Raw genomic sequence first — 19,706 nt, 5'->3', positions numbered from 1 at the left:
CCACAACAGAGCCACATAAAGACCTTTTGCAGAAAACAGACTGGGAACAGAGGATATAACTGTGCTCCATAGTGAGGTAACCCCATGACTAGAGTGATTTCTGCCTAAAATACCCCTTATCAAGGTGAGCTGATTGCATCAGCTTGGTGTGAGCAGCTACTGGAAGCTTGGGGAGGGGTATCATCTTTCTCTCAAGAGAGCCAGGAAGAATTGGTGGCATAGCCGAAGGAGCTAAATGTTGCCTTCTGCTGAGACCCGAGCTGTGCGAGTGGTCTGTGGGTCCTCCCTGGTTGTGATGGTGCTAGTGGCGCATACACCACTGGCTACTGTGAGCTGCTGCTGGCTTGCCTGCATCGGGCCAGGTTGCCAGGGCAAAATCTGCCTCTTTCCTCATACTTAGGGTGGCAGATGAGCATGTCCCAGCTCCCCCTTGCATCAGATGCCTCCATAGGTCTTAGCTGCCATTACTAATCAGGTGGCTTTTAGAAGGAAGAAAAGAAGATCACTTTTAAAATTCTTATGTTGAGAGTATCAGATGCATGCATGTGAGAATACAGGAAGGGGTCTTGTGCAGAAGGTGCTCTTCCTTTTCCAAGGTGCTCCTTTTTTTATGATGATGATTTGTCTACTTTAAGATACCAGAAAATGAGAGAGCTGGTCAAAAGTCAAAGATTCTGGCTTTCTGCAAACAGTAGTAGAAGACCAAAATTTCCTACAGAAAAGGAAAGATCTTAGAAAACAACTGATGACTTTATTTGGAAAAATTCAGGGTGAAATGGAGTGGGAGGACTCAACCTCTAAGTTACCCTCTTGGCCACAGTTCTTGCATTCTTTCAGTTCCTGAAAAGTGATAAAGTGCTTGTGGTTCTGGTTGGACAGTTTACATGGACCTCGCAGTCTGTGGCAAGAAGTAAGGGATGCCCTCAGCCACAACGGGCCGTGCAGACCAGCCATGCGATTTGCAAAAACTGGTGGTTTTGGTCAGTAGCTTTTAGAATTCAGGGAGGGTTTGAAGAATTGGGAGCTCCATGCTCCAACCCTCTGTGATGGCAGAACTCTGCTAGAGAAGTGAATTTCTGAGGCCTAAACTCACCAGCAGGCTTCGGATAGATAGTGAGAAGGATTCAGAAGTGGCCATCAGTTTTAACAAAGTGCCAGGTCTGTTGCTGGTTCATGAAACTTGTCCATGGAGCAGAAAAGTAATCAGGAAATTTCTGAGCTATACCAAATAATGACTGACTTGTTTAGAAATGATACCGAACAGTGCAGATCCTCCTGAAGAATAATGTGCATGAATGTGATGAGTGCACAAGGTAGAGTGACCAGCAGATATATGGCATGTTAAATTCTTCCAGAGTAAATTAGGCCTGTTGCTGATATGCACATTCTGAGAAGGATTAGAATTAATTAGTTATTTTAAATGGTGATAAGGTACCCTTGGGAAGCATTAATGTTAGAGAATTAAACCTCATTGCTTATCTCAGCTTCATTCACCATCCTTATTTATGCATCTTTACTTCAGTTGTAGTACTAGAAAATAATTTAGGTGGTGAGGTGGAGTTTTTGTGTTGGCGCAGGGAGTTCAGGTTCTCTACAGTGTGCCATGCAGAAATGCCATGTCAACTCAAAGACAAAGGAAGAGAAAGTCTGAGGTACTTAATGCCTTCCTTGCCTCAGTCTTTCAGCCCTCTGAGCTGAAATACAGGGACAGGGAGCAGAATGAAGCCCCCATAATCCAACGGGAAGTTGTCAGCCACCTGCTACACCACTTAGACACACACAGATCAATGGAGCTGGATGAGATCCACAAAAGGGTACTGAGGGAACAGGCAGAAGTGCTCACCAAGCCAGTTTCCATCATTTCTCAGCTGTCCTGGCTAAAGAGGAACATTCTTGTTGACTGGAGTTATGCTGGGGAAGGTCATGGAGTGGATCGTCCTGAGTGCCATCACATGGCATGTACAGGACAGCCAGAGAACGAGGCCTGGTCAGTGTGGGTTTATGGAAGGCAGGTCCTGCTTAACAAACCTGATCTCCTGCAACAAGGTGACCCGCTTACCGGAAAAGGGAAAGGCTTCAGTAAAGCCTTTGACACCATTTCCCACAGCACTCTCCTGGAGAGACTGGCTGCTCGTGGCATGGATCGATGTATGGTTCGCTGGGTAAAAAACCTGCGTGGAGGGTCAGGCTCAGGGTGGAGGTGAATGGAGGTAAATCCAGTTGGCAGCTGCTCACGAGTGGTGCTCCCCAGGGCTCAGTACTGGGGCCAGTTCTCTCTAATGTCTTTCTCAATGATCTGGATGAGAGGATCGAGAGCACCCCCAGTCAGTTTGCAGCTGGCACCAAGTTGGGTGGGAGTGCTGATCTGCTATGAAGGTAGGAAATCTCTACAGAGGGATCTGGACAGGTTGGATCAATGGGCAAAGGCCAATTGCATTCAACAAGGCAAAGTGCCAGGTCCTGCACCTGGGCCACAACAGCCCCATATAATGCTGCAGGCTGGGAGAAGAGTGGCTGGAAAACTGCTTGGTGGAAAAGTACCTGGGGTGCTGATCGATGGCCGCTGAACATAAGCCAGCTTGTGCCCAGGCAGCCAAGAAGGCCAATGGGATCCTGGCCTGTATCAGCAATAGTGTGGCCAGCAGGGCCAGGGCAGTGATCATCCCCCTGTGCTGGGCACTGGGGAGGCCGCACCTTGAATTCTGTGTTCAGTTCTGGGCCCTCACTATAGGAAAGATAATCAAGTGCTGGAATGTGTCCAAAGAAGGGTGAAAAAGCTGGTGAAAGTTCTGGAGCACAAGTCTGATGAGGAGTAACTGAGGGAACTGGTATTGTTTGTTCTAGAGAAGAGAAGGCTCAAGGAAGAACTTACTGCTCTCTACAACTACCTGAATGGAGGTTGTAATGAGGTGGGTGTTACTGTCTTCTCCCAGGTAACGAGAAGAGGAAATAGCTTCAAGTTGTGACAGGGGAGTTTTAAATTGAATTTTAAGAAAAATTTGTTCACCAAAAGGGTTGTCAGTCATTGGAATAGGCTGCCCAGGGTGACTGAGTCACTGACCAGTGCTTAGGGGCATGGTCTAATGGTGGCTTGGCTGTTCTGCGGTAATGGTTGAACTCAATGACCTTAAAGGTTTTTTCCAGTCTAAATGCTTCTATGATTCTATGTATGTACAGCACCCTGGTGGAGGTTTGTAAGAGACATAAGGAGGGTTGGGATTGAAGTATTACTGGATTATCTGAAGCACCAAGAATGAATTATAAAATCAAAATTATAGTTGCATGTTGCTGAGGACATGCTGATAAAAGGAAATATTTATAAATAGTTGATCATCCCACCATGAAATTTTGAGATATTAAAAGTAATAAGAAAATAGAGTCCAGATTTCTATTGCTTCAGAATTCCGTTCTTCCTCTGGCAGATGTGGTTAACAAGAGCCTCTATTTTCACAGAATGATAGAATGGTTTTGGTTGGAAGGGGCATTAAAGATCATCTAGTTCCAACACCCCTGCCATGGGCAGGGACACCTTTCATTAGACCAGGTTGCTTAAAGTCCTGTCCAACCTGGCATTGAACACCGCTAGGGATGAAGCAGCCACAACTTCTTTGGGCAACCCATCCCAGTGCCTCATCACCCTCACAATAAAAAAAGGATTACTAATATCTAATCTAAATATTTTTTCAGTTTAAAGCCATTCCCTTTTGTCCTGTCACTACATGTAAAATGTTCTTGTAGGCTATGTTTAGGGACTGGAAGGCTGCTCCAAGGTCTTCCTGGAGCCTTCTCTTCTCCAGGCTGAACAAGCCCAACTTTCCCAACTTGTCTCCGTAGGATAGGTGCTACAGCTATTTGAGCATCCTTGTGGCCTCCAGCAGGTCCACATCCCTCTTGTGTCCAGAGACCTCGGGGCTGAACACAGTACTGCAGGTGGGATCTCATGAGAGCAGAATAGAGGGGCAGGATCACCTCCTTCAACCTGTTGGCCACGCTTCTTTTGGTGCAGCCCAAGACACGATTGGCTTTCTGGGCTGCAAGTGCAAACTGCCAGCTCATGTTGAGCTCTTCAACAACCAACATCCCATTTGTTCTCCTGAGGGCTGCTCTCAGTGTATTCTCTGCCCAGCCTGTAACTGTGCTTGTTCTTGCCCTGACCCGTGTGCAGGACTCTGCTCTTGGCATTGTTGAATTTACGAGGTTTGTGCTCACACACCTCTCAAGTGTGTCAACACAGGTTGGTGTTGTTGGCAGACTTGCTGAGGGTGCCCTTGATCCCACTGTCTGTGTCACCAACAAAGATGTTAAACAGCGCTGATCCCAGTACCAACCCCTGCAGCAAACCACTTGTCACTGGTCTCCACTTGGACATTGAGCCATTAACCACAATTCTTTGAGTTAGACCATCCAGCCAATTCCTTGTTTTCTGAAAGCCTACTAAGTGCCACATTCAGCCAGCATGTGGGGGCTAAACAAAACAATAAAAAGATAAGTGCTGTTTTTTCTTGTGCACTGTAATTGTAGTATTGCATGTTTCTAGCATGATAATGTTTATGGGATGATGTAGACGTAGGTTATTGTGCCTGTGCTCTGAGAGGATAGTGAAATTAAGCCTGTTCTGCTTTTGGTTAAATGATGTATTTTTAAGTCAAAGGGTAAATTGGATAAGTATGTAAATTGGAGGGAATAATAAGATGAGATCTTTTTCAGCATGGTAGATATATGTATTTCAAATTTTTCTATACCAACTGTCAGCAAAGCTGTTCTAATTTATAAGCTCATTTAGGGAATTGTTTTTGAGCTGAGTTTGCACATACGGTCATTAGAATTAAGTGTCCCTACCTTACCCCCCATGCACAAGTGCACATAAAAATTTAGATTGTGGTGCATTGTCTCTGCATTATATGATCCTGTAATTCTGTGATATAAGGGTTTTATTGTAAATGGTCATTGTGTTTATAATCTGGTAGATTTTTAGGTAACAGGTTATAGTTATCTGAGATGACAGCTTTCTTTAGCTAGGGCTACCAGTATGTGTTTACTGCGTTTCATACCAATTTAATCTGAAGAAACAATTAGACTGTAAAATACACATTATGGATTTAAAATTCACACAAAACCCAAGAGCAAGTCTGTGTGATACCAATACCAATGTTTTTCTAGGTAGAAAAGAAACCTAAATAATGATGGAGTGAAAAAGAATACAGACTTCTAATGAGTTCATTCATACTTGCAGATATTTGTTGTTTTCCTATGAAGGACATCAGGTGTCATTTTGATGGAGGCAGCAGAATTGCCTGAGCATATTCCAGGTTTGAAAATCAGATTTTAATTTTTTTAGTCATAAAATGTGAATTATCTTGCACCTAAGTTATCATTTTGAATGAGCAAGAGGTACAAGAATTACATGGCTGTTGCTAGTGTTGTAAGAAGTTATTTTTTAAAATGCATAGTGCTATATATCCTCTACTTATACACACAATTATTTAATCTGACAAAGTAATAGCAAACTCAAAACCATAATCAAGTACACCGTTATGTAAACAAAACAAAATAGTAACCTCCGCCAGCCATTAAACAGTGCATCTGTAATACCCACTGTGAGTAGACAGGTAACATTGCAAAAGCCTGTTTTGGGCCTTGCAGATGTTTTTATGTGCTCTAATCTAATCACCACCATTACGCTCTCATCTTGGATTGCCTGAAGATGAAAGATCTCTTAACACAAAGTTTATCTGCTAAAATCCAGTTTTGATCAGGCCTTGTGACATACCGCTGTTCTGTCTGATCTCTCCTTCCCATTTCTCATTCTAGGGCAGCTCTCAGGTGTGCAAGCTGTTGTAGTCTCTGGACCCAGAGAAGTTTTGAGTTTATAACAGCTAGTAGTTGTTCTAACTAGTTGTTAATAACAACTGGTAGTCTTTTGCTCGTGTTTTTTGCTGTTCTGTTTTGCATTCCCTCACTTTTTTTTATGTCCCATACTCACTCTACTCTCCCAGAATTGCTGCTTGCATCTGGTTCAGAAGAAATGTTTGTCTGCTTTTGTAGTTTATGCAGGAAAGTAGTACACATGTGCAAGATCTTAGGATCTATTTAAATTTCAGTGAAAAGTAGATTATGTAGGAATTAAATCTTCAACAATTTCTATGACTAGTTGTCTATTTTTTGAGGATAAGTAGTCCTTTGTGTTGAGCAAAGGCAAATTTAATTTTGAAAGAGGAATTGTAGCAGTTTTTTGGAAAGAACAGGGTTTCTAAACTTACCCTCCTAGTGAAATTCATTCTTTCTGCAGAAGACTGTAAGAGCTGTAGCATGTTAGATGTGAAGGGATGATAGTGTAAGCCACTTCTTATGCCTCGCATCCTTGAGCAGAGCATAATGTGCTCTGATGTATGTGGACACATATGGGCATTGAGGACTATTAAAAGGTTGCAGCTGTTTCTGTTCTTTCTCCTTCCTACTAACACGTACAGGAACCAGTGCTGGTTTTACCACCTTCTCTGTATAGATTTATCTTCTGATACGTGATAGAACATTTTTTTCAGGTAAAAAATGTCATTGTTCTGGGATTTGATGAAGAGTGGACATAGTTAAACAAATCAGAGTATCCCCTAGAGAAAATGCTAAAATCCTTCAGCATAGAGCTTGCAACAGGTCTTTACTGCACATTCAGCATTGAATAATCTTGTTATTTTTCCACTCACTTGGATTTTTATCACTCAGTATAGTAAACTTTGCTGGAACATTAAATATGCTGGATGATGCCTTGGATATGACAGCATCTGTAGAGAAGGAGAAAATGAAGTATTTAAGCTTGAAGGTAAGACATCGCATGTTTTTCTCTTCTCTGTAAACTTTGCTATTTAGCAGATGCTTACTATATATAACAAATACACATCAGAGCTCCTTGGCCTGAGGAACATTGAGGATGATCACAAGAAAAGTCTGCTTATATCTATGTGTCCCATTCTGCGCAGAGGACTTTCTTTTTAAAAGAAAGCCTCAAACCTTGAACATGTTTTCCAACTGAGCAGCAAATTGATTGTGGGACCATGCTTAGTACCCCTCTGATTTAAGGCAGATGGAAGAATCATCACTTTTACATCTCTAGGATGGCCTGTAAATTCCCCCTGGCAATGACTCAAGTGGACGTGTCTGAAAGAATAAACATTTTTCTCACTTAAGAGGCTATAAGGTAGTCTACTGACATAGTGGTATCAGTAGGCATGTGCTGTCATTCAGATCTGTGCCATGCAAACCAGGCTTTCCTGGGAAAGTCTGTTCTCAAGAAACACATCAGAAACGTGTTGATGAAAAGAGCACTGAACTTTCTTATGGTACAAATGGTTGCTAGTTAATTAATTTCAGTTATAATGTGCCAGATCAACTAGCAGAGAGTTTGGCCCGAGAAAGATACTGTGTTTTATGCAAGGTGACTTTTTGCTATGACTCATTACAGGAGCTGTTACTGGAGGGTGGAAAGGACTCTTTTTTTTTTTGTTTCTCACTTTCACTGTGATGAAAGTCTTACATTTTATATGACCAGATTTGCGTAGGACAGAGGTGAAATGTTATCACTTTTTTTTGTTGTTATTGACAGAAAGCAAGATGACTCATAAAATTATTTTGTGTTAGAAGAATCAGCTGAAAATGGGAAACTGCTCCTTCATATCCCTTTCCAAATATCCTTTGCATTTGATAGATGGATAGTAATGCACTGGAAAGATCACTTGGTAGTTCATAAAAAGGAATAAAAAGCTGCAGATTATCCAGTAATGTTAGGACTTTTAATGCTTTAAAATATTTAGAGTGGCTGACTACATGCGGTATGTACTGTATCAGTTACTTCTAGTTTCAAAACCCAGTTTTAAACCAAAATCTAAAATGTATAAGTTCATAGTTTTTTAAAGAAACAAATCACTCTTAGGTTATGTATTTTAATATGGGCCCAAAGGGACACTGGTGTTCTCAGCTCTTTCTATTCTGTTCAATTTGTACTTAAATGTTCTAGATGTTTAGAAGGGCAAAAAGATTACTTGATGGCTTTTTATAACAGCAGAACAATCCTTTGCTGGAAGGAATACTACCAACATTTAAGCCTGTAATTTTAGCCCTAAATGGATATGAATATAAGTTGACTATGAATAAAAGCTAGCTGAATTATGACCTACAGAGAAACCTTGATATTATTCTGTAAATTATTGAGTGTGTAAGTTGTATGATATAGCAGTTAAAACAGGCACAACATTAAATCAGATCCTTAAGAGTTCTGTATTTACCTTGATATTTAAATGACTAAAAATGTACTGTTGGTTTTATTTACTATGGGGAACATCATTATGTTGATTACAGTTGTTCTAATTGCTGTGCATTTGTAGGAAGGTGAGCTTCAAATGGAGCCGTGTGGCAGAAGTTAGGTATACTAAGCAACGGTTTACAGAGATAATGGTGGAATTTATCAGTTATCTAAACAATCGACACATTATCCCATGTGATGTGAAGATGCCTGCTGCAGAAAATACCTTCTGTTCTGCAAGTACTCAGCAAATTTTCTGGTTTTGTTAACTTACACTGCATCTAGTTTTAGTGCCACTTTGTGTTAAGTTACAAGTTAAGGTAAATACCAGTTTCTGATCCTCTATGCTCCCTCTTGTTTTAAAATCATAGCTACTCAAGTGGGATCTGACTGTGCTTTATGCAAACATATGTTGCATTTGTGGTTTTTCCTGCTGTATTTAATAGAAACGAACCTCACTTCTGTTCTGGCAGTTGGTTTGAATCTGATATTATGTTAGTGTATCTGATAATTTCACATTAACATGGTTACCCTGCAGTAGGTGGATGAGAATCCATTAACATCTGTTGCTATATTGTTCTAGAGAAGATGAGGTTCCTGATAAGTACCTCACAACAAACCTTCACTCTCAGCAGTGTTATAGTGCTCTAAATGGGCAACCTATGCATTGCAGAGCATGCCCTGGAATTTATGAATGACACTATAAATTAGGATGTAAGATACTCTGGTCCTTTTCCAACTGTAGTGATGGCAAGGTAAAATACAGGACTTTTCCTCCACATCATAAACTACAGACACAGCTGCATAATATACACAGTCAAATGCCAAGGACCTAATAAGATTTTGCTTTCCCGAAATATAAATAATTTAATCAGATTAATGATGTTGTTCTACCTGAGGAATTCTATAATTAGTAGGTTATTGAAGCAGCACACAAGTTATCTACCATTAGCAGCTGGAGGAATTCCTATTGTTTTAAACAGTGGAATCAAATGAAATGAATATTCCTGTCATGCAGTCTGTAAAGATAATAAGCCTCTGGCATTTTGTAAGCTATTTAAATCCATGGATTTCACATTAAATATTTAAGGCACAGGAGGTGTTATTTGTTCGAATACTGATAAACACAGTTCAGCCATTACAGCTGCCTTTCCCATTTGGTAAATCCCTCTTTGTTTGAGTTGCTTTCAAGCCTTTCTAATTTGTTGTTGATTTTTTGTTTTCTTTTTTTTTTTTCCTTGTAGTTGTGTATATTTCCAGTTCCTCTGGAGATGATTTTTTGACTTTCTATGATAAGCACAATGTTTTTATAGAAGTTTTATCCTTTTGATACAGGAAGGAGATTCAAAACAGGGTATAAACAGATCAGCAGGCAGATCTTTTTTGAACAAGAAAGAAATATTGCTTGAAATCCTGGGAAAGGGTGTTTTTCTTCTGAATATATTTACAAAGCAGAAGCTTCCCTGATGTGTGCTCTATTCAAAGAGTCTGGGGCAATACTGGGAATGGAACTCATCAAGGTCAAAGATACATTAATATATCATAGTGAGGATATTGTATAATTCTTGAAAAATACAGGCCATGGGGAAGATGGTTGATGTCTTAATAGACTGCAGAGTTGAACAGAAGCTTTTAAAGATGATAAAAATATGATGACTATTTGTTTGAGAGTGACCCCTTAACAGTTTCAGTCAGCCAGCAAGTTAAAGTGAAAAAAATTGTTGGGAAAAGTCTCTCTACTTTTAATGGATTGTCATGTCAGGCTTGAGGTGCAGCCAGGATAACTGATGACCTTTGAAGTCCTTAGAATAAATTATGGTTTGTGTGCAAGAGATGATAATGCAGTTAAAAAGATTTATGTAATAGTTCTTCAAAGAGCTTGAGGCATTAACACAGGGTCATAAATTAGTAGGATTTACAAGTAAGAAATTACTTTAGTGGGAAATTACTTTTCATCCCATATGGTTTTGCCTCCAGGCACTTGCTGATGTTTAAGTGAAGAGATAGATGCCTGATGAGCCCTCCAGGCAGCTGTGAAATTACAGGGGCACCTGTGTTGTTAACAACCCATCCAACTTTAATAGCATCCAGGTACTTCCCCTGTAGAGAAGTGAGCTTCTACTTGTAGGACATATGTCAAAACCTTGTCACAAACTATTTTTAGACCTCAGGCTAAATTAGAGGCTGAAAGCTGTTTTTACTCTTCTCTCCTTTATGGGTGGTCCAAGTAAATGGCTTCTAGTTGTTCTAAAGTATATTAAGAACTCCAGATGACTTGTGCCCATCAATGCATAGGTATTTCTTTAGTCTGTGAAAAGAAATCCCATATTAAGTTTTAGCAGTCTTGTTCAGGAGATTGCTTGACACCTATGCAGAAGTACATTATAAGTCATTATATTACTACTACTGATACTTTTCAGTATTAGACTAGAAAGATTTAGACATTCAAGGATAGAAGAAAGGGACTTCAGTAATGGTATCTGAGCAGAGGCAAGAAATAGTATATCCGTCTCCTCAGCACATTTTCCTTGGAAATTAGAGAAGGTATTACTCTGTTTTTTGAGGGGTCAGTTTTGTTTCATTTGTTTGTGGGGTTTGTTTTGTTTGGTTTATTTGGTTTGTTTTCTTGTGTGGTATCCTTCGGGTTCTTTTTCCTCTTTCTTCTCTCCAGGCCTGGCTTTTAGCTGGTAATCTGCTATAATTTCACAGCCTCTTTCACTGAGGAAGACTTGTTTTAGAGTATGTGCTGATTGCCTGATGGGGACAGCCACATGAAAGTCTAAAGCTTTAAATGTCCAGAAGCCTGAGTATTGGGTTTGGGTTTTTTTTAACAGGCTAGAAAAACAGCCATTATTTGGGGGGTTTGGGTTGGTATACCCTATCACTTGCACTAGCTAATATATTTTAAAACATTTAGAAACATATTTTTTCCCTATCTTACTATTTAAAAATAATATTGTGGTAAATTTAATAAAATGGGAAATCTCTGAGTTCACTGAAGTCTACTATTTCTTGATTTTAGTGTGTCACCAATGAGATTTTCCGAGATCAATCTATACATCTTGTGTTATTTTGGTTTCCCTTTCTCTTAGCCTGTAACATCAATATGTAGTTCTTTGGAATCACTGACTCATGCTTCACTCTCCTAGTCAAAGACAAATTGAGTTGGGCTCAAATACTAAGGGGCACATTTTGTAATCCCATGGGAATGCTGATGCTTTCCAAAGATAGCTATTTATTTAAAGCATATGTTCAGTCCCTGGAATTTAACTAGGTGTAGATGCATCTAGAAAGATTCTGGCAAAGGGAAATATTAGAATCATGAATGATAGAACCCTGAATTGGAAGGGACCTTAAGGATCATTTAGTCCAACCTTTCTAGGCAATGCATGAGCTCGACTAGATGGCCCAGCACCCTGTCCAGCTGAATCTTAAATGTCCAGCCTGGGGAATCCACCACTTCTCTGGAGAGATTATTTCAATGGCTATTGTTCTCACTGTGAAAAATACTCCTCTTGTGTCCAATCAGAATCTCTCTGGGAGTAACTCGTGTCCATTATCTCATCTCTTTTCCACGTGACTCCCTGTAAAAAGGAAGTCTCCATGTTCTTCTAGTCACCCTTTAGTTACTGGAACATGGTGATAAGGTCTCCCCTGTGAGTCTTCTTTTCTCAAGACTGAACAAATCAGGCTTCCCAGTCCTTGTGGCCCTTCCTTGGACCCTCTCCAGCCTTTTTTTTGTATAGTGGGGACCAAAACTGAACACAGTATTCTAGTGGAGGCCTGACAAGCACTGAGTAGAGGAAGATAATGACTTCTTTATGGTGATGTCCTTGTTGATGTAACCCAGAATCATGTTGGCTTTTTTTTGCTGTAGCAGTACACTGTTTGCTCCTATTGAGCTTGCTGTCCTGCAGGACCCCAGGTCCCTTTCCACAGAGCTGCTCCCCAGTTGGGTAGATCCCAGCCTGTGCTGCACTCTTTTGAGCTGTGTTTACCCATGTTGTCCTTGTTGAATTTCTTGTTAGCCCACTCTTCCAGCCTACCCAGCTCATCCTGCAAGGTGGCTCTCCCTTCCAAAGTGTCCGCTTTTGCACCCAGTTTGGTACTGTCAGCAAAGCTGGCCAGGGGACATTTGATCCCATCTTCCAGATCATTTATGAAGATATTAAACAGCCTTCAGCCCAGTATTGATCCCTGAAGGATCCCACTAGTGACAGTGTCACCAGTTTAAAAAGGAGCTACTTACCACCACCTTCCGGGTGCCACCTGTCAGCCAGTTCCCCACCCACTGAACAGACCACTTGTCTAGACCATAACGTGACAGCTTCTTTAGGAGGAGGCCGTGGGAAACCATATCAAAAGCCTTGAAGAAATCCAGGTAGACAATGTCTGCTGCTCGTCACATATCAGTGAAGCAGGTTACTTTGTCATAAAAGGTGATCAGGTTTGTTAAGCACAATTTACCCCTGGTGAATTTGGGCTTTCTTTTCCCAGCCACATGCTTAATTTGATTTGATCCCACCCAGGAGGAGTCGCTCCATAACTCTCCCAGAATCTGAAGTAAGACTGACTGGCCTATAATTTCCTGGATCCTTCTTTAAGCCCTTCGTATAGAATTGGTGGCATTAGCCTTCTGGGATGTTCCCCCAGTCTCTGTGACTTCTCAAAGACTGTGGAGAGCAGTCCCATGGTGCTCTCAGCTAGCTGTCTTAACACCCTTGCACAGATGTTGTCAGGGACCATCTTTGTGTAGCAGATCAAGCTCCTGTAATAGTTTGCATACCAACTCTTCCTTCACTTATGGTGGGTCTTTATCTACATCAACCTGGATTTTTGACCCCAAGGCCTGAGGCCCAACAGTGCTGGTAAAGACAACATCACACTGTTATTTCATCTAGAAAGCCAGCTCATCTGTGTTTTGGCAGTGTGGTTATTCACAAGCAAAGCAATATGTCTTTTCATTTTTGCCTTCCTCTTTTACTTTCCTCCACCAAAACCACTCCCACACTCTCTTAAAAGAATGTCTATAGAAGAGTTTGAATTTGATGACATTATATGACAACCTAAGGACATCATGTGTATTGTCTAAGACAAAGAAGGGCTATATCAAATAACCAAAATGAACATAGGATGGATCTCAGTGCACTACCCCTACCACTCCCCTCTTCCTACCTAGGAAGCCCTTTACTTTGCTCCACCTCTTATATATTTTCACACACATTTTTCACACACATATCTTTAACAAGTGCAAAGATTAGAAGCTACTATAAACTCTGAACCATACTTAATTCACCTTTTCATGTGTTTACAAACTCTTTGTAAAGACAATAGAGTGAAAACCACCTTTTTCCTTCATAAGCAGTAATTCACCTACCTGGGTCAATAGGGTATAAAATGCAAATATGGAAGAGAATGAAGACCAAGACTCTTCATGATTTTTGATGCTGATAATGTAGAACCTGTACATGCCTATGTAGACTGAGATCTGACATCTGACAGGTATAAAAATTGAAGACTATTCTAAAGGAAACATTTATGCATTTCACTAAAACTTGTTTTAAACATGATACAGAGAGGATAATGGTTTTGGATGTGACAGGTATTTAATCAGGGCAAATTAGACACCTGTGTTTTATCACTGCTTCTAATTCCAGTGGAATGAGCTTTAGTTGCATCAGTGCAGTAGACTCTGTTTATCTCTCTTGGATTATTCCTCTGCCACTTGGGCTTATTAGCTTACTGGTTAGATAAGCTTGTTACACCTACAGCTTGGATGGAATTAATGGTTTTTCTTTCCCTTGGCTAGCCAAAGATTGTTATTTTTCATGCTGTTCTTCCACTCTGATTTCTAAAGCTTCTAATTCTCAGTTCAGACTTTATAGACCTTAATAGACGAGACTGAGTGAATTACGATGCTATGGCTATTTACGGCTGTGCAGAAGGATGTGTTTATGCATTGGCTTTTCTCGAAATTTTGTTTTAGTAAGCATGAGAGCCTGATTACTGATAAAGGGGGCAGCTTTCCAACTGGCTTTACTGAAATACTTACTTTATTCAGCCACAAGTTTGTTACTTAAACTAACCTCAGAAGTAGTTTTGTACTTGTAGCTTTTCTGTGTTTCTATCTCCACTTTGGTCATCTAGCCATCCCATTTCCTGAAGCACAGTGGCACTAATTTGTGTTGTAGCTCACCCTGCCAAAGCCACCAGGATGCAGCACCACAGGCATGTGTTATGTGTAACGAATTGTGGTATCAGGCTGATTGAGGTCTATGGTCTCAAGAAAACTGTGTTGCTACTTCCAGATCTTACCTCAGGCCCCTGTTCTGATACTTAGCTGTGATGCAGTAGTTTACAGCTTATGTGGGTCTGCACTGCCAGGATGGCCTGAGTTCAGTGCTAGCTGGTGCCTCTTGGAAATTGCTGGCTGAGGGAGCCTGCTGCTTTTCAGCCACACAGCCACACGTGCGGCCATCCATGTAGTTAGTTGCTGGGCGTTAAAGTGGTGACTGCATTTGCTCTTCAGCTGTTTAACAGTTGAAGCCCATTGTTGATCCAAGCCCCTGGCAGCTGTTCCTGACCTTTGGCTTGTATGTTGGCTCTGGCTACCAACCCTTGGATCATGTCTTGGCTCTGGTTCCTGCCTCTTGGCAGCTTATTGGGTTCCTGTCTCTGGCTTCAGCCCCAGTTTGTATCCTGGCCCTGGCTCCAGACCCTTGGTCATTAGGTGAGTTCCAGAATTTCACTGTTAGTCTCTGTTCCGACTTCAATCTGAATTGGCTGTGCTTTTGTCTCCTGCAGCAAATGGTCTGCAAACATTTAATAACACTGGGTTATGTACAATGTAATTGATGGGGAAACTTGTCTCTGGAAGGCCATAATCTGTCCCTGAGAACCACCAGGGAGAGTCCTTACCAAGATTCTTCGTAAAGTTGAAAACCACCAAATATTTTTCCCATTTTTGAAGTATGTCAGAAGGTGTAGTCTAAATGCTGTTTTACTATATGTTTATAGGACGAAAAGAGCCATTTTGGTGCCATGGAGTATATATTTGCGTTGTAAGCATTCTCTACAAAAGATTAAAATAGAAAGTAAAAAAAAAAAAAAAAGGAAGAGTTTGATGAGTGAGGGATGAGAGAGACTGCCTTTCTGAAAGTGTACCAAGTTTTAGCAGATCTTCTAGAGTAGGAGGGCAGTGGACAAAAGGGAGACACTGGACAGCACAAGAACAAGTTGTAGGGCTCAGAACAGAAACCAGGCTTGTAACTAATCTTTAGAAGACAGTTTTCCTAGGAGGAAGAAATGATTGCATGGAATTAATTGCAGTCCAGGAAGGCACTTGTCGGAAAGCAAGGCTGGTAGAAAACGTGCCTGATTTGCAGGATGGATGTTCCTTCCTCCAGTGCCAAAAATCAGTCGCATTAAACTCAGACCCCTTTAAAATATGGAAGTCTTGTTTTCATTTTTTTTTGTCTCCAGCTGAGGCCAAGCTAAAAACCAGGATTTACTATTAAACATTTAAATCCAGAGTGATTGTGTTTGTTTCCTCTGTCATTCCTGTCATATTTATTGACCTATGATCCTCATAACAACACTCCCCATTTCCTGATTTAAATGTTTTCTACGCAGATCTTTACTGTACATGTTCCTTTTGGTCCCTTCCAGTATCTAATCTCTGTATGCCATAGTTCCCTAAACTTTTAGGAACAGAATTTGTTGTCTGATAGTAGATGTCTTGATTTAAGTGTTCTTTACTGGATTTTTGAAGAATGGTAGCCTTGTATCAGTCTACTAAGCAGAGAGTCTGGTAGATGCCTGCATATATTTGTTATTGCCAAAGCAGACAAGGGTAAGAGCATTGTTGTATGTCTTTCTGGATAGAGGTACTTAAGCATTTCTCTCAGTGGAGACCTCAGGCTTTCCCTCAAGTCAAGGAGACTTGGCTGCTTCCAATTATATTGTCTTGGGATTTAGTACTGGAAGGTCTGTGAATTGTATCTGGAAGGCTCATGTGTTCAGATAAACACCTGTCCCAAAGAGGTGATACAGCAGATACGTGTTTTCCTCTCTGTGATTCTCCACAGGCGGTATGTGTGCAATTTGTGAGTTGGGACTGAAATGATGAAATGTATGCAGTTCTTGTCTAATAAAGTGGATTGCTGCTTAATTCAAAGTCACATTCCAGATTGCTGAAAAGCTGTGCCCTCTTGTAACCTCTTTTACATATCCAGTGCAGCAAGCCATCTTGTACTCACTGGTGTGGCAGCAATGTACTCGCTTCTTCATAGCTGCAGACTCTGTTTCAGAGCACTTTTCTCAGTGGTTGCAGCCAACTGTCTTTTAGATGAATACCCTTGGGAAAGACTAGCAGTCATAGTGGGCCTTCTTTTGCTCTTGTCACTCTTCTTGGGAGTTATTTAATTGCCTAGGCATGAGGCCTGGAAAACTGGCTGCACTAACCAATTAGGACTACATAGACCAGCCGTCTGAGTGGTTTTATTCTGTGCTGGTTTCGTTATTGTGAAATGTTCCTTATATTGATGATCTAGGATATAGCAACTGAAGAATTAAAAGACTTATTCCTGTCAAATCATCCGTTGGCTGTGGAGAAACAGATTCAGTGGCTTTATAACTGGATCTGGTGTCTGACTTTTAGTTTCTTTAAGGCCAGCAGATTCAGGCCAACTTTGTCAGCTACTCTGACCAAGTAATGTTTCTTGCGATACACACAGATCTAAGTCAAATCACTCTCATGCCCTTGTTTCTGCTTTTCTGTCTCTTCCCTGTCCCATGAATGCAGTGTATTTTGTCAAATCTACATCTCTATCAGTTGCTGCTGTTTACTCATTGTCCCTACTGTTTTCACGCTTGCCCTCAGACACCTGATTGTTTTCTCATCAAAATCAAGGCACTTCCCTGTAATTAAACAACATAGGACATTGTGTTCCTGAAAGTAGGTCAGTGTTTCAAGGGCCCACATTGCAAAATAATTTAGGTTAGAAGTGGTATCTGGAGATCATCTAGTTCAAATCCCCTGCTCAAACCAGTGGAGTCCTTTCCCCAGCTGAGACTAATCCTGCAGATCGAGACGGCACAAAAGTACAAAATGTAATCAGTTCTAAGTAATGTTACGTTTGATAGCTTTGTAATGGAAAATAACTGCGGTGCTTGAAGGTAGTTAACATAGTTTCAGGCCCTCAGGACCTCAGTACAAAAGGTGTGAGAAAAGCAGAATAGAAGGACAGGACCTGGGGATGGGGAGTATCTGGGACTAGCAGATGTCCAGGGTGGACACTGGCAAACTAACTGATAAGTAAAAGGATAGGAAGATTGAATGCTTGAGGTGTTAATAAACCCATTAAGCTGGTGTAAGCATTTACTAGGGAGTATCCGGGACTAGCAGATGTCCAGGATGAGAGCAGTTAAACTAACTGATAAGTAGAAGGCCAGGATGATTGCTGTGTCTGTAATGTTAATGAAGCTTGTTGGGAAAAGTAAACGACCCTTAAACACCACCACATTTTTGTATGCATGCCGGAAACCTTTTAGAAAATGATGTAATATGCTCAGTGACCCTATAAGGATGGCCTGTATAGCAGCAATTCGGGGACACACGTTAGGAGGAGCTATCCCCGTGTCTCCCGGCGCCGCAATAAAGAATACCTGCTCGTCAACTTGAAACTGTTGGCGAGTTTGTTCCTGGAGTTTTCTCCGAATCAAGATCAGTCTCTGTTCTGTGCTGATAGGTGCCATCCTTGCATATCCTACAGACCACTAAGTTTATCCTAGTCTCAGCAATTTACTTTTTTTGAAAAGGAACCTCTAAAAGCTAATAGTTTTAACAGAAGAGCCATGCTTTTAAAAATAGTTATTACTTCAGTGTTGGTGCAAATTATGGTATAATACCATAAATTTACAGTACACACAGAAGTGCTTGGGAAGAGTCTGGAGTGGACTATTAGACTATTGTTTTTTCATAAAGTAGTTCTTCTGTAGAGTTTGAAAACCACTAAGACTTTGGGTTTAAACAATTGAGAAAAAATGCAACCAGCATATTATCTACTTATGTATATATTAGCACCAGCTGCCCTTGTAATATGAACTGCCTGGATTAATCAAGCAGCTACCTGATTAAAAATTAGACTACAAATGAATGAATAAATACTTAGTTGTTTTGAGTAAGTCAGAGTTGGGGGGTTTGTGTCAGCACTCTTGCTGCTTTTTTGGCAACTATATTAACAAGCAGCTTTTCTTTCATTGTTCAAATAAAAGCAAAACAGCCTTTGAATTTTGTACTCAGAAATTCCACTCATCTGCCTAATGTTCTTTTTTTAATTAGAAGGATACACATATGACTTAATTAATCAAGCCTGTCTTAGGGAATTACGCGTTTATTAATGGTTTCTGCACTCAAACACATTATTAAGGGATTTGTGCTAAGTACCTGACATAAAACAGCCTAATTTTGCTTGCTTTGCTTAATGTATTGAGAAACATCATGTTGATCAGATTTCAAAACATTCATGCTATGAAGTAATGTCCTATTTAGAATGTTTGAAAATGCAGCAATTTGGCAACAGACTACTTCAGTGGTTTGTATTTAAAACAAAGTCAGTGCCAGACAGGAAATAAGAATGGAACTTCTTTCACCGCAGTGACAATGGAAGCAAGTAAAATAAGAAAGATTGCTTTGAGTTAGGCTTGGTTGGTTTGGTTTTGTTTTTTGATTTGTTTTTGGTTTTCTGGGTTTTTTATGTGGGGTGTTTTTTTTTTTTTGTTTGTTTGTTTGTTTTGATTCGGAGAAAACTCCAGGAACAAACTCGCCAACAGAGTTTCAAGTTGACAAGCAGGTATTCTTTATTGCGGCGCCGGGAGACACGGGGATAGCTCCTCCTAACGTGTGTCCCCGAATTGCTATACAGGCCATCCTTATATGGTCACTGAGCATATTACATCATCTTCCAAAAAGTTTCCGGCATGCATACAAAAATATGGTGGTGTTTAAGGGTCGTTCACTTTTCCCAACAAGCTTCATTAACATTACAGCATAGCAATCATCCTGTCCTTGTCAGTTAGTTTGCCTGTGTCCACCCTAGACACCTGCTAGTCCCGGATACTCCCCATCCCCAGGGCCTGTCCTTCTATTCTGCTTTTCTCACACCTTTTGTACTGAGGTCCTGAGGGCCTGAAACTATGTCAACTACCTTCAAGTACCGCAGTTATTTTCCATTACCAAGCTATCAAACTTAACATTACTTAGAACTGATTACATTTTGTGCTTTTGTGCCTCCTTGTTTCAGTTTGTTTCCCTTTTTAATGGAAATGAAGTGGACTGGACAGTTTTATCTGCTGTTCGGGAACTGGAATTTTTGGGGGTTTGGGTTGTTTTTTTTTTCTTGTCATGCATCTT

The sequence above is a fragment of the Pezoporus flaviventris genome, unplaced genomic scaffold, assembly GCF_033815535.1.
Source record: "Pezoporus flaviventris isolate CSIRO_AGI_PZ_B2104156 unplaced genomic scaffold, CSIRO_AGI_Pfla_v1 ptg000022l, whole genome shotgun sequence".
In the NCBI taxonomy this organism is placed as follows: Eukaryota; Metazoa; Chordata; class Aves; order Psittaciformes; family Psittacidae; genus Pezoporus; species Pezoporus flaviventris.
The sequence above is the reverse complement of the archived record's forward strand: the minus strand, read 5'-3'. Positions refer to the sequence as shown.